This window comes from Aegilops tauschii, chromosome 7 (assembly GCF_002575655.3).
Source record: "Aegilops tauschii subsp. strangulata cultivar AL8/78 chromosome 7, Aet v6.0, whole genome shotgun sequence".
In the NCBI taxonomy this organism is placed as follows: Eukaryota; Viridiplantae; Streptophyta; class Magnoliopsida; order Poales; family Poaceae; genus Aegilops; species Aegilops tauschii.
Genome location: NC_053041.3, coordinates 541386159 through 541406725, shown reverse-complemented (window position 1 = coordinate 541406725; position 20567 = coordinate 541386159).

The window sequence follows — 20567 nt, the reverse complement described above, 5'->3', positions numbered from 1 at the left end:
AACTAAGAACAGATAGAATGCACTGGCCACTTCATAGTGATAGAATCAAAATAGTGAGTGCCTTTAGCAAGCTTCCTTCTTGAGAATTTTTGTTAGGAGGCACTAGATATACAAGGTAATTCTTGGATGCTGGATGTCTTTTGGCTACTCTGAGTGCCACCCTCTTGCAAGCAAACAGGGCCAAACCGCTTCCTAAAATTGATCATTTAAATCACCTTAGTTCTCCTGAAATCACCTCTTAAGGCGTTAACTACATCTTTTCTAGTAAGCATGGAACAATTTATACCTTTTGGCATATCAGTGGAAAACAATAGACCTTTGTTTGTGTTACATGTGTCTTGAAAAAATCTAGTTAAATTATGCTTCCCTTTACCATTCCCAAAGACCTCAACAAAAGTTTTTTGTCCAATAATGGATTTGAGAGTGAAGAAATGTTCCTCTAAAGATGTTAGGTTGGAGCCCAAAGCCTTTAAAACCTCAAATATATAAAAGTAATTCATATAGCCATGATGTATGAAACAAATGTGGGATTGTCGGTTAATTGGCAACACTTCGTGTGGAAAAAGGTTGGCTATACAATCATAATTTGTGCATCATGCTAATAAATTACTGAAGAAGCATCGAACTGAAGTTATTGTCTTGTGTTATTACACCAGGCAACATATTTGCCTCGTCATCTCAATCACCAAATTCATAGCAACATTTAAGATGTCATATGATAGGAAATACAATTAAATTTGGTAAGCAACTCAAGTTATACTAGTGTACGGATAATTCATTGTTGTTGCCTTATAAAATGTATATATATAGTTACAAAGCATAGACATGTAGGTTTGTCAAGAAGACGTGGTTTCACATGAGCATTACAAGTATTTGACTCTTGTTTGTTATAGATTTCTATCTGATTTTCATGAAAGGGATGTCATAATGTTTTAAACAAGTGTCTATACCTTGCTACAATCATGTAGAATGTTCTGGGCAAATTCCATAAATATCCCCATACAACCAAGTGGTTTCATTACTTTTTCTAATACAATTAGCTATCTACGTCGGGTCATCCACCGGCTTTGGAAGGCACTCGGGTCCCCGATGCAGCTGGTATGACTTACCATTGTGTTGTGCCAATGCAAGATGCGAGATTGGGCCGGACGGTGGAGATGGAATGCGGCAGAGGGTGCAATAAGCATAGGATTTTGATCCAGTTTTAATTTGGAGGAGGAAACGGAAATGACAATGGAGCGAGTATTTTTGAGTAGATCTTAGTTGTCTCGTATGATATGGGTCGTGTCCCATTCATTCATTCGAATGTTCTCCATATTTTTGAGTTCATCCTTTAAAAAAGCAACCTAGGTTGATGATATAAAAGAAACTTGGGTGATGCTCGAAAGACATGATTTTTGGCCAAGAGACATCACCAACCATTTCCACATATTTTGTGACTCACATTCTTGAAATGAAGTTATCCGGGTTTGCTAGAATCAATAATAAAATGCTTGTACCTATTTTTGTTCAAATTAAACCCTAGGTTTGCACCTTAGTGTTAGATTCGTCGCTTGGAGTCATCGATGATGGTTTAGCCATCTACCAGGGAAGGAAAATTGTTGGTCCAAGGGAGATTGACATGTTTGTAAGTTATAGCATTGATGCAATCAACTAAGACAAAGAGGAACTTGATGTAGAAGGAACAATGTAGTAGTCAATACAAAAATGATGGAGTGCCATGAGTCAGAGCCGATGAGATACTCAAAAACAATGTGAAAAACACATGAATACTAACTTTGATATCATAGAGTTTTATGCGCCAATGAGTCATGAAAATATATGCAAAACACATATTTAAAGTTGGCGGATAAGGGTTGGAGCCTCGTACACTGTTATTAACGATAGATGGATTGCACCAACCACTTCTGTATCAGTCATAGAATTGAAATATTTAGTGCCTTCGGTGATCTTCCATCTTGAGTTTTTTTAGCAAGCACTAGATATACAAGGTAATTCTTGGTCGTGCAGGCATCTTTGGCTGCTATGATCGTCACATCTTGCAAGCAATCGGGGCCAAATGCCTCCCAGAATAGATAACTTCGCCTTACTTCTCCTGAAATCGCGTGTTAAGGCGTTGCCTATGTCTTTTGTAGCATGCATGGAACATTTTTATGCATTTAGGCATGTTTGGGGACACTAATAGACCTTTGGTTGTTTTGGATGTGTCCTGAACAAATTTTGTCAAATCATGCTTCCCTTTACCAATCCCAACAACATCAGCATAACTTTTTAGTCGAATGGTGGATTTTGTAGTGAAGACACATTCCTCTAAAGATGTTAGTTCAGAGCGCAAAGACCTTAAAACTAGAAATACGAAAAAGCAATTCAACTCATATAGTCATGATGTATGAAATAAATATGAGAATGTTAGTTAATTGGCAACACTAGGTGTGTGGAAAAGGTTGACTTTACAATCATGTGTAGTTACAAAGAAGAACAACTCATGTATATCTTATAATGAACTGCGCAATGACATGTTGACTTGTCAAGCCGAAGTGGTTTCGCCTGACTATTAAAAGTATTTCACCTGTGTTTGTTATAGATTTTTTATCCTATTTTCATGAAATGGAAGTAAAAATGTTTTAAACAAGTGTTTATTCCTCACTACAATCATGTAGAATGTTTTGGACAAATTCCATAAATATTCACATACAACCGCGTTGATTTCATTATTTTTTCAAAAAAAAATAGCTATCTCCGACTGGCCATCCACCGACTTTTGGAGGTCTCTGGTCCCCGGTGCGGTTTGTATGGGTTACCGTTGTGTTGTGCCAAGATGTGAGATTGGGTCAGACAAAGGGGATGGAATGCGGCAGATGGTGGAATACCCTAGGATTTCAATCTAGTTTTAGTTTGGAAGGTTGAAATGGAACCGACAATGGAGTGAGTATTTTTCAGTAGATCTCAGTTATCTCGTATCATATGGGTCGTGTCTTGTTTTATCATCCGAATGTTCTCCAAATTTCTAAGTTCATCCTTTATTTTATAATTCAACCTAGGGTGATGATATCGAAAAAACCTTGGGTGATGCTCGAAAGACATGATTTTCAGCCAACAGACATCACCTACCATTTTAACATATCTGTGTGAGTCACACTCTTGAAATGAAGTTAGTGGGGGGTTTGCTAGAAGATATGATAAAATTTGTGTACGTCTTTTGTTTGAATTAAACCCCAAGTTTGCATTTCATGTGTCTTGTCAAAGCTTTAGTATATTTCATGATAGATTCATCGCTTGGAGTCATCAACAATGGTTTAGCTCTCTATGGGGGACAAAAAATTATTGTTCCGAGGGAGATTTACATGTTTTTAAGTTATAGCATTGATGCTATCAACTAAGACAAAGAGGAACTTGATGTAGAAGGAACAATGTAGTAGTGAATCAAAAAATGAAGGAATGACATGAGTCGGAGTCTAGGAGATACTCAAAAACAATGCGAAAAACGCACGAATAGTAACTTTGATATTATAGAGTTTTATGTGCCAATGAGTTCATGAAAATACATGTAAAACACATATTTGAAGTTGGTGGAGGAGGGTTGGAGCCTTGTACACTATTATTAAGGATGGATGGATTGCACTGACCACTTCATCATCGGTGATAAGATCGAAATAGTGAGTGCATTCAGTGAGCTTCCATCTTGAGAATTTTTTATAACATACACTAGATTTACAAGGTAATTCTTGGTTGTGCATGCGTCTTTTGACTGCTCTAAGCGCCGCCATCTTGCAAGTAAGTGGGGCCAAACAACTTCCAAAGATAGATAACTTTGCCTTACTTTTCCTAAAATCACCTGTTAAGGTGTTCAGTATGTCTTTTGTAGCAAAAATGGAACTTTTTATGCCTTTGGGCTTGTTTGCAGAAAATGATAGACCTTGGTTTGTTTTGGATGTGTCCCGTACAAATGTAGTCAAATCATGCTTCCCTTTACCAATCCTAACGAGCTCAACAAATGTTTTCGGTCCAATGGTGGATTTCAGAGTGAATACACATTCCTCTAGAGATGTTAGTTAAAAGCCCAAATACCTTAAAACATGAAATATTAAAATTTAATTTAGCTCATATGGTCATGATGTATGAAACAAATATGAGAATGTTGGTTAATTGGCAACACTAGGTGTGCAGAAAAGGTTGATTGTATAATCATGAAGGGAATCATGCTAACAAATTGGTGAAGATTCATCAAACTAAAATTTGGTTATTAGTTTTTAGTATATCTCAATTGTCTGTATGATATGGGTCGCATCCTATTTTGTCATCCAAATGTTCTCCATATTTCGGAGTTCATCGTTTATATGAAATTCCACCTAGGGTGATGATATCAAAAAAGCCTTGGGCGATGCTCGAGAGAGATGATGTTTGGCCCAAGAGACATCACCTACCATTTTCACATATTAGTGTGATTCACACTCTTGAAATAAAGTTAGAGGGGGTTTGGAAGAAGCAATGATAAAATGGGTGTACCTCTTTTTGTTGTAATTAAACCCTACGTTTGCATTTCATGTCTTTTGTCAAAGTTCTAGCATACTTGATGATATATACATATCTCGAAGTTGTCTATGATGGTTTAGCCATCTACTAGGGAAGGAAAATGGTAGTTCCGAGGGATATTGACATGTTCGATGCTATCATCTAAGACAACCAGGAATTTTATGTAGATGAGACTATGTAGTAGTTAATAAAGGAATGGCGGAATAATATAAGTCAGAGCCTGCCGGATTCCCGAAAACATTGGGAAAAACAAATGAATACCAACTTTGATATTATAGAGTTTTATGTGCCAACGAGTTCATGAAAATAGATGTAAACACATATTTGTAGTTGGTGGAGGAGGGGTGCAGCCTAGTATGTTGTTATTGAGGACAAATAGAATGCACTTGCCGCTTCATACTCATTGACAGAATAGAAATAGAGAGTGCCTTTAGTGAGATTCCTTGTTGAGATTTTTTTAGTAGGTGCTTGATATACAAGGTAATTCTTGGTTGTGCAGATGCCTTTTGACTGCTCTAACTGCACCCTTTGCAAGCAAACAGGGCCAAACAACTTCCCAAAATAGATCGTTTAACTTCTCCTTACTTCTCCTAAAATTTTAACTTCTCCTTACTTCTCCTGAAATTACCTATTTAGGCATTGACTATTAATTTTGTAGCAAGCATGGCACAATTTATGCCTTTAGGCATGTCGTCGGAAACCGATAAACCTTTGTTTATTTTGGTTGTTTCCTGAACAAATCCAGTCAAAGCATGCTTTCATTCCCAACAACCTCAATAATTTATTTTGGGCTCAGTGGTGGAATTTGGAGTGAAGGAACATCTATCTATTGTATATTATTATTTAAAAAAGACAAACAAGCGATTATGTCTGTCCACATAGATTAAATTATAGCGGTCGTTCATTTTTTATATCGACGACTGAGATTTAATATATAAACTTACATACAGTATTGACATGTGTGACCAGTGCAACATGTCAGGTAAAAATATGTTGCTATTAAATATGGCCGATATAACCAAGAGTACAAGGATAGACAGGAGTGTATACAAGGAAACATTCATGGTTTCCATCAAGGAGTCATGGGCAACCACGAATATGACTCGACATCCATGCAATCATTAAAACACAAGGATATGTAACCACACCACCCACAATTTCAAACTAGACGACATGCAAATAAAACGGCTACGATCAAAGCTTTACATGGCGGCCATAACAACCCATATATACAGATCCTGCTCAGCACACAAGCACACATGCATGAAGTATAAGTCAGAAAGTGCAACTCGAACACACCATCAAGCTTGGGGATGCTTGATATGTCTCGAACGTATCTATAATTTTTTATTGTTCCATGCTATTATATTATCCATCTTGGGTGTTCTATATGCATTATTATGCTATTTTATATCATTTTTTGGGACTAACCTATTAACCTAGTGCCATGTGCCAGTTGTTGTTTGTTCCTTGTTTTTGCCTTTACAAAAAATCAATACCAAATGGAGTCCAAATGAAAAGAAACTTTTTGACGATTTTTTTGGACCACAACACACCTTGGAAGCTTCGGGAGGAGGCCAGATGGGCCACGAAGCGATGACAAGCTCAGGGGGCGAGCCCAAGGGGGCGCGCCCCATGCTTGTGGGCCCCTCGTGGCTCCTCTAACCCTAATTCCTCTTCTATAAATACCCAAATATTCCTCGTAGACCACAGGGCACACCAAATACTTTTCCGCCACCTCAAGTTTCTATCCTTGTGAGATCCCGTCTGGAGGCCTTTTCTGGTACTCTGCCGGAGGAGGATTCAACCATCGAGGGCTTCTACATCAACCTTGTTGCCCTTCCGATGATGTGTGAGTAGTTTACCACAGACCTACGGGTCGATAGCTAGTAGCTAGATGCCTTCTTCTCTCTCTACGATCTTCAATACAATGTTCTCCTTGATGTTCTTGAAGATCTATTCAATGTAATCTTCTTTTGCGGTGCCTTTGTTGAGATCCGATGAATTGTGGGTTTATGATCAAATTATCTATGAATATTATTTGAGTCTTTTCTGAACTCTTTTATGCATGATTAAGATAGCTTTGTGTTTCTCTCTGATCTATTAATTTGGTTTGGCCCACTAGATTGATTTTTCTTGCCATGGAGAGGTGGTTTGTAATGGGTTCAATCTTGCAGTGCTTATTCCCAGTGACAGAAAGGGACATAACATATATTTGTATTGTTTCCATTAAGGATAAAAAGATGGGTCTTTTTAAAATTGATTGGACCTATCCCTCTACGTCATGTCATCTTGCTTAAGGCGTTACTCCGTTCTTGTTAACTTAATACACTAGATGCATGCTGCATAGCCGTCGATGTGTGGAGTAATAGTCATAGATGCAGGCAGGAGTCGGTCTACCTGTCACGGACGTGATGCCTATATTCATGATCATTGCCTTAGATATCGTCATAACTATGTTGTAGCGACCCGACACGAATGGATCGAAGTCTCTGTGCTTAAGTGTCATCCCTGGATCAGTATGTTGACACACACAGTAGTTGAGGATTTATAACAGGGGTAAATCACATGCATAAAGTAACGTATATACTATTACCTCAATCCATAAAGCGGAACTAACAACAAGGTTGTGGAGTCCCAACAACACCAACGGCAAAGTTGAATGTAGACATCATAACCCTAACGTATCACTTTCTCGTAAGAATCCTGCAACATGAGACGTTGCAGCCATGTAGGTCAGTACATTGAATGTACTGGCAATTTCACACCATAGAGTAATAATGAAAATGTCTATCTCTATATGCATATTTGGCTGGTGGAGGCTCTAGATTTAATTTTGCATAAAGCTAATTTTTCCCTACAACAAAGGAATAAATTTTATTTATTACCAAGTTTATGCCATTATTGAGAAGGTTCCTCCAACTCAATCCCAAAATTCCCAAATTATTAATAACAAAATACATTAATTAAGTAACGTGATGAGATCAACCAATAATCCATTTCTAGATACTCAAATTGTCCATAACCAGGGACACGGCTAATCATGATTAGTTTTTACACTCTGCAGATGTTTGCGCACTTTTTCCCACAAGACTCGACCACCTCCACGATCGGAAGATTGAGACACAGTCTTTCTGAAGCATTAACTCTTTACTCTGGGTAGACCGTTACACCTACTTTTCCCTACATCTTCTAGTCTACCACTAAAAGAGGTCACACAACTTACTCAACTATGCCAGAGCCCATAATGGCTTGTGGCTGCACACGGAAGTTTCTAGGCATGAAAAATTGTATGATCCCATTGAGCCTGGGTGGCATTCCATAGGGTAATCACACGGTTACTCTGGGATCCCCTTGGGCAAGAACTGGATTCTCCAGGTGCCCGGGCAAGCCATTGGGTTCTCCAGGGTGCCCCAACCATTCCACCCATATGTGTGTTAATGTTGCCACCTTAAAGTTACCCTTAATTATTATATCTCTCTCATATTTCATGAATCACACATACCAATCCCCGTCTACGAGCATGGCTAAGCTATATATAGTCATAACGAATATACCCGGGGTGTTTCAAGGATCATAGGTTCCTACCTCATGAACTACATAGCAAACCACATGTACCCAAATCCTACACATGCAAATCTTTGAGGGGTGTATCTAATGCAAGTAAAACTGGGTATAGGAAGAGTATGATCAAAGTGTGAACTTGCCTTGTACTTTTGATGAAGATCCTTTTCACTCATAATTCCTCATAGTTCCACTCGTCACACACCATTCAATCTATCGTAAGGAAGCAATTATAACCACACATAAGCAATCACTCAGAGATCCGAAAGAAACAAAGAAAATACTTCGGAAAACTTCAAACCATCAAATAAAACTCATGGACACAAATATATTTTTAATAGCAGCAAAATTATGTGATTTTGATCTTAACAGAAGGTACATGTCAAGAATTTTGATTTGAAAAAAGAATCAATTAAATCGGAGTTATAAAACTCAAGTTATAGCCAAAACAAGTTTGAATTTGAATGTTTGAAACCAAATTTTAAAACTTTCAAAAATATAATTGAGTTGGTTTACTGGATAGAGGAGATCATAACAAAGAATTTGGCGCTGGTTTCGTTGGATTTGGATAAAGAAGCAAAAATTTGCGATCATTTGAAAAGTAGGGGCTAATCTGTAAACCTTTTATTCGTGAAAAGGTCCCTGACTTAAAATAAACAGAAAAAGAAAAATCTAAATAATGGACGTTCGCTAAACAGAACTACAGAACAAAAATGTCCACTAAAACTTTCTAAACAGAAAACGTTCGCTAATTAGATCTAACTAAAAAAACAGATCGGGTTTTAAGAGAAAAACCGAAAACTGAAAGAAAACCGGATCGGACCAGGGTGGCGGTTTTACCGGTCCACGGCGGTTCGTTGACGGAGGCGGTTCTCCGGCGACGCCGGGCGAGGTGAGGCGGCGACGGCGGCAGCTACGTGGGGCGGCGGCGGTGGAGAAAAATGAGCGGCAGCGGTGGCGAAGTGCGGCAGCGGCGGCGGCGGCGGTTGGCGAGTGCGGCGGAAGCTGCGAGATGAGGAGGCGAGGGGGTCGGGGTCCGGCTTTTTAAGGCCCGGGGAGGCGGTAGCTTATGGAAGGGGCAAGGGGGCGGTGCGGAGTCCGGCCGGGGCACAGACGCCGAGGTTGGTGCGGCGGCGGCTTTGCTTGGGACTTCGTCCCGAGCTCAGAGACGGGCGGTGGCGCACTGGGCTGGCTGGGCCACGGCCTGGCTGGCTAGCTGGGCCGGCCTAGTTCGGCAGTTTCTTTTTTTTAAATCACAGACAACAAAAGAAAAGAAAACCAAATGAAATAAAATATAATATAGGCATATTATATATCAAAATTTTCAAAAAAGATTTTCTAAAACATGAACATTTTTTCAGCGGCAAATAAATTCAACAAAAATTTAAATAAAGCAAACATTACTACTGGTTCATTTAAAAACCAAATAAAATATTTTAAAATACCGAAATGATTTCAAACTTATTTCTCTCCATTTTTCTACTGTAGGGAATCATTTTACCCTATTTTCCAAATATTTTATTTTTGAAGAAAAATAATTTGAATAAGAACCAAATAACTCCAAATTGAAAGTGGGTTTCAAAATAACTTCGAAGGGACTTTCAATTTGATTCTTTTAAACTTCCAACTCATATTTCATACGATTTGAAGAAGTCATTTTATCTTCTCTCATGAAAATCATTGAGTTGCATAAAGTTTGTGAATTTGAAATATTTCCAAATGAGATTCAAATATTTTCAAAACCCTTTTTCATTTAATTAAATGGAAGAAGTCATATCATCTTCTCTCTAGGGTTTTGTGATGAAATGAATTTGAATTCATGGAGATCATAAATGCAAGGTGAAAGTTTGGGAAAGTCATTTTATTCCCTCTTGTTAACTTTCAAAAAGTTTCAAATTTCACTCAATTTCACACAAGCAACCACACCACAATCAAACAAACAATCAAAACTATTTATTTAATATAGCATTCCAAAATTTAGAATTTTAGGATGTTACAAACCTACCACCCTTAAAATGAATCTCGCCCTCGAGATTCGGAGAGGCTAGCAAGAAATAGGTTAGGTTCGGGGGTCTCCTCAAAAATCCATCGATTGGCACGAAGGTCTCCGGTGCTACCACCCTTAGAAACATCGTTACGGTTCTATCAAAACTCAGGTCGTACATCCTTATTGTTAGCAGTGTCGATCTTCTCATATTCTCGGGAAATTCCTACTCTGGCTCTTCCGGTAGTGGCATAACCTTTTCCTCAATTCTTCTGTCCTTCTATCTTGGTACGGTCCTCCTGCGACTGGGTCTTCTTAGCTGATGGGTCTGGTGCCAATACTAAACAACTATCGATATCTCATGGTGGTCAACAATTTATGGTTTCTCCTGCAGGAAATGGGTCCGGGCTTCATTCTCACCGTATGACCTACGATTGGCAACAACTGCCTTGTACAAGGAAAAATTGTCATACCATTCTAAGGTTCAATTAGGCTTAATATCGTCATCTCTCTACTATAGGCAAATCACTCAGATTTACCATCCCATATAGCAGAGGCGAATAATAAGAGTAAGTCGGCATGGTGATCAATTCATTCTGCACCCAAATCATTACCTTGTATATGGTTTAGTGAATCTCACTTTCCAACACTCAGTCATCCTCGCAAGCATTGCAGAATTTCTCTTGTCGACGAACTAAGTTCGGATAAATCCATGGATTCTGCAAGCCAAACAAACATCTATCGTTTCTTCACAACTCCCAGGTTTTGCATAACTCCTATAAGATCGTCTGTTGATAAAGTCGTAACTTCTTCCAGGGTTTTTCCTTCAGCAAGAGTGTGCTTGCTTCTTGGCAGGTCCTGGAGCCTGTGGGTTATAGGCCCACCACATCACATTTATAGCTTTAACTCATCCTGGGGTTACAATTGCTCCATATTACCAACATTATACCTCCTTTATATCCAATAGTACTTCATCCCTTCATATTCTTGGGGTATCCCACATATCGAGATAAAACTTGTACTTACTTTGTCTGAAGTCCACTCCGTGAATGTCATTATCTTTTCCAGGGGTCAAGTGTCCTCACAGGGTATTACCACCCTTGAAATGCACAAATTCTTCCATAGACAATATTTCTCATATCCTCGAAAATGGCCAAAATCTTTCTTCATAGAGTAACAACTCGTAAAATTCAACGTATGAAATCATGACACATGAACTTTATTGATTTCATGAATTTATTACAATCTCTAGCATTTCCATTACATGCCTCAACTTGTCGGTGTACAAAAGTAGGGGCTCTCCTTTTGACCCCTTTACTTGTGCACGGGCAGTTAGAGCCACGCGCCACGACCGCACGTAGCAGGGCAGAGGAGGGGAGCCGGAGAGAAGACGAAGGCACAAGGCAATGCCAAGACCAGCAACACCAAAGAGCAAGAGGGCGAGGTGGACTCCCCCGGCAAGACCCTTACCAGGACGACCTCCGCGGCCCCGGCAAGAGCCTTGCCGGGGCAACTTGCCCAACGCCAACGGAGTGAGCCACCCTTGAGCCCAAGGGTTACAACATCACCAACAACTACGATTGGACCCAGGGCTCGGGAGGCACCTCTGTAGTGGCATGCAGATCTTCGTCAAGATCATGAACATATGTGATTAGGTGAGGACCAGAAGACGACCACCCTCAGCAAGATCCTTGCCGAGGAAAACCACAAGGCCCCCGGCAAGATCCTTGCTGGGGACGACTACGACGCCGCGGCAAGACCCTTGCCGAGGGCATCAGCGGGGCCACAGCTAGGCCCGCATCAGTCAAGACCTCGCCACTATTCGCATGCAGCTGCCAGCCCAACCAGCTGGGCAGGCACCTGCGTGGCAACATGCAGCTTCCAGGCCAACTCAGCTAAACACCTGCGTGGTGGCATGCAAATCTTCATGAAGATCCTACCACCGCGCCACCTCAGCTGCCTGCCTGCCTACATGGCACCGCACGCACTGCTGGCCTGGGCGCGTGTCGAAGCGGGACGGAGCGGTAGCGGACGGGACGGGCCTCGCCCCCGTCCCCGATAAAGCAAAGGGACACCTAAGCGGCGCATTAAATGCGCCTTGTCCTGTAATACGAGCGATAAGCTCGTAGCACTGTACGCCTTTCCACCTCCTGTGTGCCACTGTGGCAGCCCCTTTTGACTATAAAAGGAGGCCCATGGCATACTGGAGAGGGATTCGGCTCTTTTGGACTACGCAGCCACCATAGCTAGTTCGAGAGCTCAAGAACTCTCTGAAATACATCCACCAAAGCAGGACTGGGGTATTACGCATCCTTGCGGCCTGAACCTGGGTAAACGATCCTTGTGCTGATTGTTGATCCTGCTCTTCTCACAACCCCGCGCCCCTACAACCGTAGTAGGGATTCCTGTGATCCCATAGGTGCCGTTTCTCACCGACATCTTTGGCGCGCCAGGTAGGGGGCGCAATTGTGAAAATCTGGTCCAGCAGTTGGCCTAGCGGTTCTTCGTCGCCATGGCTCCCAAGAAGAAGAAGGCCAGGAGAAAACGGCAGCACCTACAGATGTGATGGACGCCCGTGCACGACAGAAAAGCTAAGTCACGCCAAACTTTAATTCTTTCCTTTCTATATAAGGTTATCCCCCTCGAAGATCTCGTCCTTTGTATGGAAAACCTGTACGCAAAGGGGCCCTCCAACGGTTGGCAACGCCCTTGTTCTGTTTTGAGTCCGCTCGACAACTCAAGCGGCGGCGGCGAAAGTAGCAGGGTAGCCTTCTGCAACTGGCAACGCTCTCGATTCTGACTCGAGTCAAGCTCGACAGTACGAGCGGGCGCGTTAAGGGCAGTAAGGTGGTTCGCGCGGCAGCAAGCACACCCGGGAGGCCATTGAGGATCCGTCCTCAAGACGCCACCCTGGGTTACGCGCCGGCAAGCCTACCCGATTAACGTAGGGTGGACATACAGAGAAAGAAATTGAACAGGGAAATAACATGCACTGATCCAAAAGTACTACAGAGTTATATTACATCAAATTGTTGCTGCGGTTCTAACTAAAGATAGAAATTGTCTTGGTCATGAACCTGCAGCGGCGATAAGAAACGGGGTGCCTAGTCCCGGCGCTGGCCCTCCACCCTTTGAATTCCGTCGATGAGGCTGATGATGGGCTTGATACGCTCCTTGAGCGGCACGAGGTCAGTAGCCTCCGGCAGGCTCTCCAGCGCGGCATCGAAGTCAAGGGTGGGTTTCCAGTACGCCACCTTGGTGAGGACCTTGGTCATGGCACCCCGGCAGAGCCTTCGGTTCTCGTCGGCCAATAAAGCCGCAATGTTGGAGTGAAACTGCTCCAGGGCCCCGAGAACACCCTCGAAGAACAGGGTCAGCTTGGCGTTGGTAGTCCCGCTGCGCTCTGGGGTGTACCTCACGTTTGGCATCCCCATGGTAGCAAGCTGCACGGTGATCCTGCCGGCGACGTCCACGAGAAGGCCGACCCAGCGGTTCTGACCATCCACGAAATCTTCGTGGTAGGCGGCCTCGTTCTTCCGCAGCTACTTCTCGGTCTCCAACTCCTTGGCCAGGGTCCCTTCCCGGGCCTTGGTCTCCGAGAGCATCCCCTCAAGGCCCTCCAGCTTCATCTTCAGGTCCTTGATGGAGTCGTTGGCTTTGGAGAGCTGCTCAGCCTTGCCAAGGACAGTGCCTTGCGCCTCCGCCAGGGCACCGTTGAGCGTGTTCTTCTCCTCGGCCAACTTCAGGGTCTGGTCCTTCAGCCCGTCCCGCTCCTCCTCCAGCTCCTTCACCTTGCCGGCATGAACCAGAGCCTGGGCATCGAGCGCCTCCCTGTGCCTCTGCTCCAGCTCTTGGGTCCGCTGCGCGACAATTTTCTCCACCTCCTCGTCCTGGGCGTGGAGTTTGGCGTCGATGTCCGCCTCGCGTTTGGCAAGATCCTCCTCCTGGGAGTTCAGCGCTGCCTGGTGCTAGGTCCGAGCAGCCTCGGTTGCAGCGGCCATGTTCTCCGCCGTCTCTTGGGCCTTCTCGATGTCGGACCGCTGCATGGTGAGCTCCACCTCGCACTTGTCCAGCTCGCCCTGGGGGGTCTTCAGCTCTTCGCAGGCTTGGCGAAACCAAGTCTGCGCCTCGGCGACGCACACCTAGAGTTCCGCCTCCGCCTTCTCCGCCACTGCCATCCTAGACTTGGCCTTGTCCAGGCGGGCGCGGTGGAGGAGCCGCTCCTCCTGGGAGCCGTCGCCACCAGCGCTCGGCTTGTCGACGACCTCGAGCCCAGCGGCGGCAAGCACTTCGTCGTCAAACACCTCTCCCTCGACGGGTGCCCTGGTTCGTCCAAGGGAGATTGGCATGTTTGTAAGTTATAGCATTGATGCTATCAACTAAGACAAAGAGCATCTTGATGTAGAAGAAAAAATGTAGTAGTCAATACAGAAATGATGGAGTGCCATGAGTCAAAGCCGATGAGATACTCAAAAACAATGCGAAAAACACATGAATACTAACTTTTATATTATACAGTTTTATGTACCAACGAGTCCTGAAAATATATGCAAAACACATATTTAAAGTTGGCGGATAGGGGTTGGAGCCTTGTACGCTGTTATTAAGGATAGATGGATTGCACTGACCACTTCTGCATCAGTCATAGAATGGAAATATTGAGTGCCTTCGGTGATCTTCCATATTTAGTATTTTTATACCAAGCACCAGATATACAAGGTAATTCTTGGTCGTGCAGGCATCTTATGGCTGCTACGAGTGTCACATCTTGATACCAATTGGGGCCAAACAGCCTCCCAGAATAGATATCTTCACCTTACTTCTCCTGTAATCACATGTTAAGGAGTTGCCTATGTCTTTTGTAGCATGCATGGAACATTTTTATGCATTTAGGCATGTTTGGGGACATAGATAGACCTTTGGTTGTTTTGGACGTGTCCTGAACAAATTTTGTCAAATCATGCTTCCCTTTACCAATCCCAACAACCTCAGCATAACTTTTTAGTCGAATGGTAGAATTTGGAGTGAAGACACATTCCTAAAGATGTTAGTTCAGAGCGCAAAGACCTTAAAACTTGAAATATGAAACAGCAATTCAGCTCATATAGTCATGATGTATGAAACAAATATGAGAAAGTTAGTTAATTGGCAACACTAGGTGTGTGGAAAAGGTTGATTGTACAATCATGTGTAGTTACAAAGAAGAACAACTCATGTATATCTTATAATGAACCGCGTAGAGACATGTTGACTTGTCAAGCCGAGGTGATTTCGCATGACTATTACAGGTATTTCACCTTCGTTTGTTATAGATTTTTTATCCTAGTTTCATGAAATGGAAGTAAAAATGTTTTAAACAAGTGTTTATTCCTCGCTACAATCATGTAGAATGTTCTGGAAAAATTCCATAAATATTCACATACAACCGCGTTGAGTTCATTATTTTTTCAAAAACAATTAGCTATCTCCGGCTGGCCATCCACCGACTTTTGGAGGTCTCGGGTCTCGATTCGGCTCGTATGACTTACCGTTGTGTTGTGTCAAGATGTGAGATTGGGTCAGACAAAGGGGATGGAATGCGGCAGATGGTGGAATAACCCTAAGATTTCAGTCTAGTTTTTGTTTGGAAGGTTGAAATGGAACCGACAATGGAGTGAGTATTTTTGAGTAGATCTCAGTTATCTCATATCATATGGGTCGTGTCTTGTTTTATCATCCGAATGTTCTCCAAATTTCTAAGTTCATCCTTTATTTTAAATTCAACCTAGGCTGATGATATCGAAAAAACCTTGGGTGATGCTCGAAAGACATGCTTTTCAGCCAACAGACATCACCTACCATTTTAGCATATCTGCGTGAAACACACTCTTGAAATGAAGTTAGTGGGGGTTTGCTAGAAGATATGATAAAATTTGTGTACATATTTTTTTGGAATTAAACCCTATGTTTGCATTTCATGTCTCTTGTCAAAGCTTTAGTATATTTGGTGATAGATTCATCGCTTTGAGTCATCAACAATGGTTTAGCTCTCTATGGGGGACAAAAAATTATTGTTCCGAGGGAGATTGACATGTTTGTAAGTTATAGCGTTGATGCTATCAACTAAGACAAAGAGGAACTTGATGTAGAAGGAACAATGTAGTAGTGAATAAAAAAATGAAGGAATGACATGAGTCGGAGTCTAGGAGGTACTCAAAAATAATGCGAAAAACACATGAATACTAGCTTTGATATTAGAGAGTTTTATGTGTCAATGAGTTCATGAAAATAGATGTAAAACACATATTTGAAGTTGGCGGAGGAGGGTTGGAGCCTTGTATGCCATTATTAAGGATAGATGGATTGCACTGACCACTTCATCATCAGTGATAAGATCAAAATAGTGAGTGCCTTCAGTGAACTTCCATCTTGAGAATTTTTTATAGCAGGTACGAAATTTACAAGGTAATTCTTGGTTGTGCAGACGTCTTTTGGTTGCTCTAAGCGCCGCCATCATGCAAGTAAGTGGGGCTAAAGAGCTTCCAAAGATAGATAACTTTGCCTTACTTTTCCTGAAATCACCTCTTAAGGCATTGAATATGTCTTTTGTAGCAAAAATGGAACATTTTTATGCCTTTAGGCGCGTTTGCAGAAACCGATAGACCTTTGTTTGTTTTGGATGTGTCATCTACAAATCTAGTCAAATCATGCTTCCCTTTACCAAACCTAACGAGCTCAACAAATGTTTTTGGTCCAATGGTGCATTCCAGAGATGTTAGTTAAAACATGAAATATTAAAAAGTAATTCAGCTCATATGGTCATGATGTATGAACCAAATATCAGAATGTTGGTTAATCGGCAACACTAGGTGTGCAGAAAAGTTTTATTGTATAATCATGAAGGGAATCATGCTAAAAAATGGTGAAGATTCATCAAACTAAAATTTGGATGTTATTTTCTGGTAGATCTCAATTGTCTCGTATGATATGGGTTGCGTCCTGTTTTGTCATCCAAATGTCCTCAATATTTCGGAGTTCACCGTTTATTTGAAATTCAACCTAGGGTGATGATATCAAAAAATCCTTGGACGATGCTCGAGAGAGATGATTTTTGGCCCAAGAGACATCACCTACCATTTTCACATATTAATGTGATTCACACTCTTGAAATAAAGTTAGAGGGGGTTTGCAAGAAGCAATGATAAAATGGGTGTACCTCTTTTTGTTGTAATTAAACCCTACGTTTGCATTTCATGTCTTTTGTCAAAGTTCTAGCATACTAGATGATATATTCATATCTCGAAGTTATCTACGATGGTTTAGCCATCTACTAGGGAAGGAAAATGGTAGTTCCGAGGGATATTGACATGTTTGATGCTATTCTCTAAGATAACCAGGAATTTTATGTAGATGAGACTATGTAGTAGTTAATAAAGGAATGACGGAATAATATAAGTCAGAGCCTACCGGATACCCGAAAACATTGGGGAAAACAAATTAATACCAACTTTGATATTATAGAGTTTTATGTACCAACGAGTTCACGAAAATAGATGTAAACACATATTTGGAGCTGGTGGAGGAGGGGTGGCGCCTAGTACGTTGTTATTGAGGACAAATAGAATGCACTTGCCGCTTCATACTCAGTGATAGAATAGAAATAGAGAGTGCCTTTGGTGAGATTCCTTGTTGAGAATTTTTTTTATAGTAGGTGCTTGATATACAAGGTAATTCTTGGTTGTGCATATGTCTTTTGACTACTCTAAGTCCACCTCTTGCAAGCAAACGGGGCCAAACAACTTCCCAAATAGATCGTTTAACTTCTCCTTACTTCTCCCGAAATTACCTATTTAGGCATTGACTATTAATTTTGTAGCAAGCATGGAACAATTTATGCCTTTAGGCATGTCGGCGGAAACTAATAGACCTTTGTTTATTTTGGTTGTGTCCTGAACAAATCCAGTCAAAGCATGCTTTCGTTCCCAACAACCTCAACTATTTATTTTGGGTTCAGTGGTGGAATTTGGAGTGACCGCACATCTATCTATTTTATATTATTATTAAAGAAAGACAAACAAGCGATTATGTCTGTCCACATAGATTAAATTATAGTGGTCGTTCATTTTTTGTATCAACGACTGAGATTTAAGACATAAACTTACATACAGTATTGACATGTGTGACCAGCGCAACATGTCAGGTAAAAATATCTTGCTATTAAATCTGTCTGATATAACCAAGAGTACAAGGATAGACCTCAGTGTATACAAGGAAATATTCATGGTTTCTATCAAGGACATTGGCAACCACGAATACGACTCGACATGCATGCAATCATAAAAACATAAGGATATGTAACCACACCATGCACAATTTCAAACTAGACGACATGCAAATAAAACGGCTACGATCAAAGCTTTACATGGTGGCCATAACAACCCATATATGCAGATCCTGATTAGCACACAAGCACACATGCATGAAGTATAAGTCAGAAAGTGCAACTCGAACATGCCATCAAGCTTGGGGATGCTTGATACGTCTCCAACATATCTATAATTTTTTTATTGTTCCATGCTATTATATTATCCATCTCTGGGTGTTTTATATGAATTATTATGCTATTTTATATCATTTTTTGGGACTAACCTATTAACCTAGTGCCAAGTGCCAGTTGCGGTTTTTTCCTTATTTTTGCCTTTACAAAAAATCAATACTAAATGGAGTCCAAATGGAATGAAACTTTTTGACGATTTTTCTTGGACCACAACACACCCTGGAAGCTTCGGGAGGAGGCCAGATGGGCCACGAGGCGATGACAAGCTTAGCCCTAGGGGGCGTGCCCCCATGCTTGTGGGCCCCTCGTCGCTCGTCTAACCATAATTCTTCATCTATAAATACCCAAATATTCCTCGTAGACCAGAGGGCACACCAAAATACTTTTCCTCCTCCGCAAGTTTCTGTCCTCGTGAAATCCCATCTGGAGGCCTTTTCGGTACCCTGCCGAAGGAGGATTCGACCATGGAGGGCTTCTACATCAACCTTGTTGCCCTTCCGATGACGTGTGAGTATTTTACCACGGACCTACGGGTCCATAGCTAGTAGCTAGATGGCTTCTTCTCTCGCTATGATCTTCAATACAATGTTCTCCTCGATGTTCTTGGAGATCTATTCGATGTAATCTTCTTTTGCGGTGCCTTTGTTGAGATCCGATTAATTGTGGGTTTATGATCAGATTATTTACGAATATTATTTAAGTCTTCTCTGAACTCTTTTATGCATAATTAAGATAGCTTTGTGTTTCTCTCTGGTCTATGAATTTAGTTTGGCCAACTAGATTGATTTTTCTTGCCATGGGAGCAGTGCTTTTTAATGGGTTCAGTCTTGCGGTGCTTATTCCCAGTGATAGAAAGGGACATGACAGGTATTTGTATAGTTTCCTATCCCTCTACATCATATCATCTTGCTTAAGGTGTTACTCCGTTCTTGTTAACTTAATACACTAGTTGCATGCTGGATAGCGGTAGATGTGTGGAATAATAGTCGTAGATGCAGGCAGGAGTCGGTCTACTTGTCACGGACGTGATGCCCATATTCATGATCATTGCCTTAGAGATTGTCATAACTATGCGCTTTTCTGTCAAATGCTCAACAGTAATTAGTTTACCCAGCGTATACTTTCTTTCAAGAGAGAAGCCTCTAGTGAAAACTATGGCCCCTGGGTCCATCTTTTATCATATTATTTTCAGATCTACAAATTCAATAACCCAAAAATACCTTGCCGCAATTTATTTACCTTTATCTTATTTTGATCTTTTACTTATCTTTTGTATCTTAGATCTCATCCTTGCAACTAACCGTGAAGGGATTAATAACCCCTTTATTGCGTTGGGTGCAAGTATTTGTTTGTTTGTGTAGGTGCAACCATTGGTAACTTGTATGTTCCTCCTACTGGATTAATACCTTGGTTCTCAACTAAGGTTAATACTTATCTCTACTTTGCTGCATCACCCTTTCCTCTCCAAAGAAAAAACCAACTCAAGCTCAAGAAGTAGCGGAAACCGATAGACCTTTGTTTGTTTTGGATGTGTCCTGTACAAATCCAGTCATATTATGCTTCCCTTTACCAATAACGACAAGCTCAATAGAAGTTTTTAGTCGAATGGTGGATTTCACGATGAAGAGACATTCCTGTAAAGATGTTAGTTCCAAGCCCAAAGATCTTAAAATTGTAAGATGCAAAAGTAATTAAGCTCATATAGCCTTGATGTATCAAACAAATATGCGAACATTGGTTAATTAGCAACACTAGATGTGTGCAAAAGGTTAACTGTAAAAATCATGATTTGTGAATCATGCTAATGAATTAGTGAAGAAGTATCAAACTAATTTTGACAGTTCTCTTGTGTTAGTACATGAGGGGATATATTTGCCTCGATATCTCAATCACCAAATTCATAGAAACATTTAAGATGTCATATGATAGGAAATACTATCAAATTAAGTA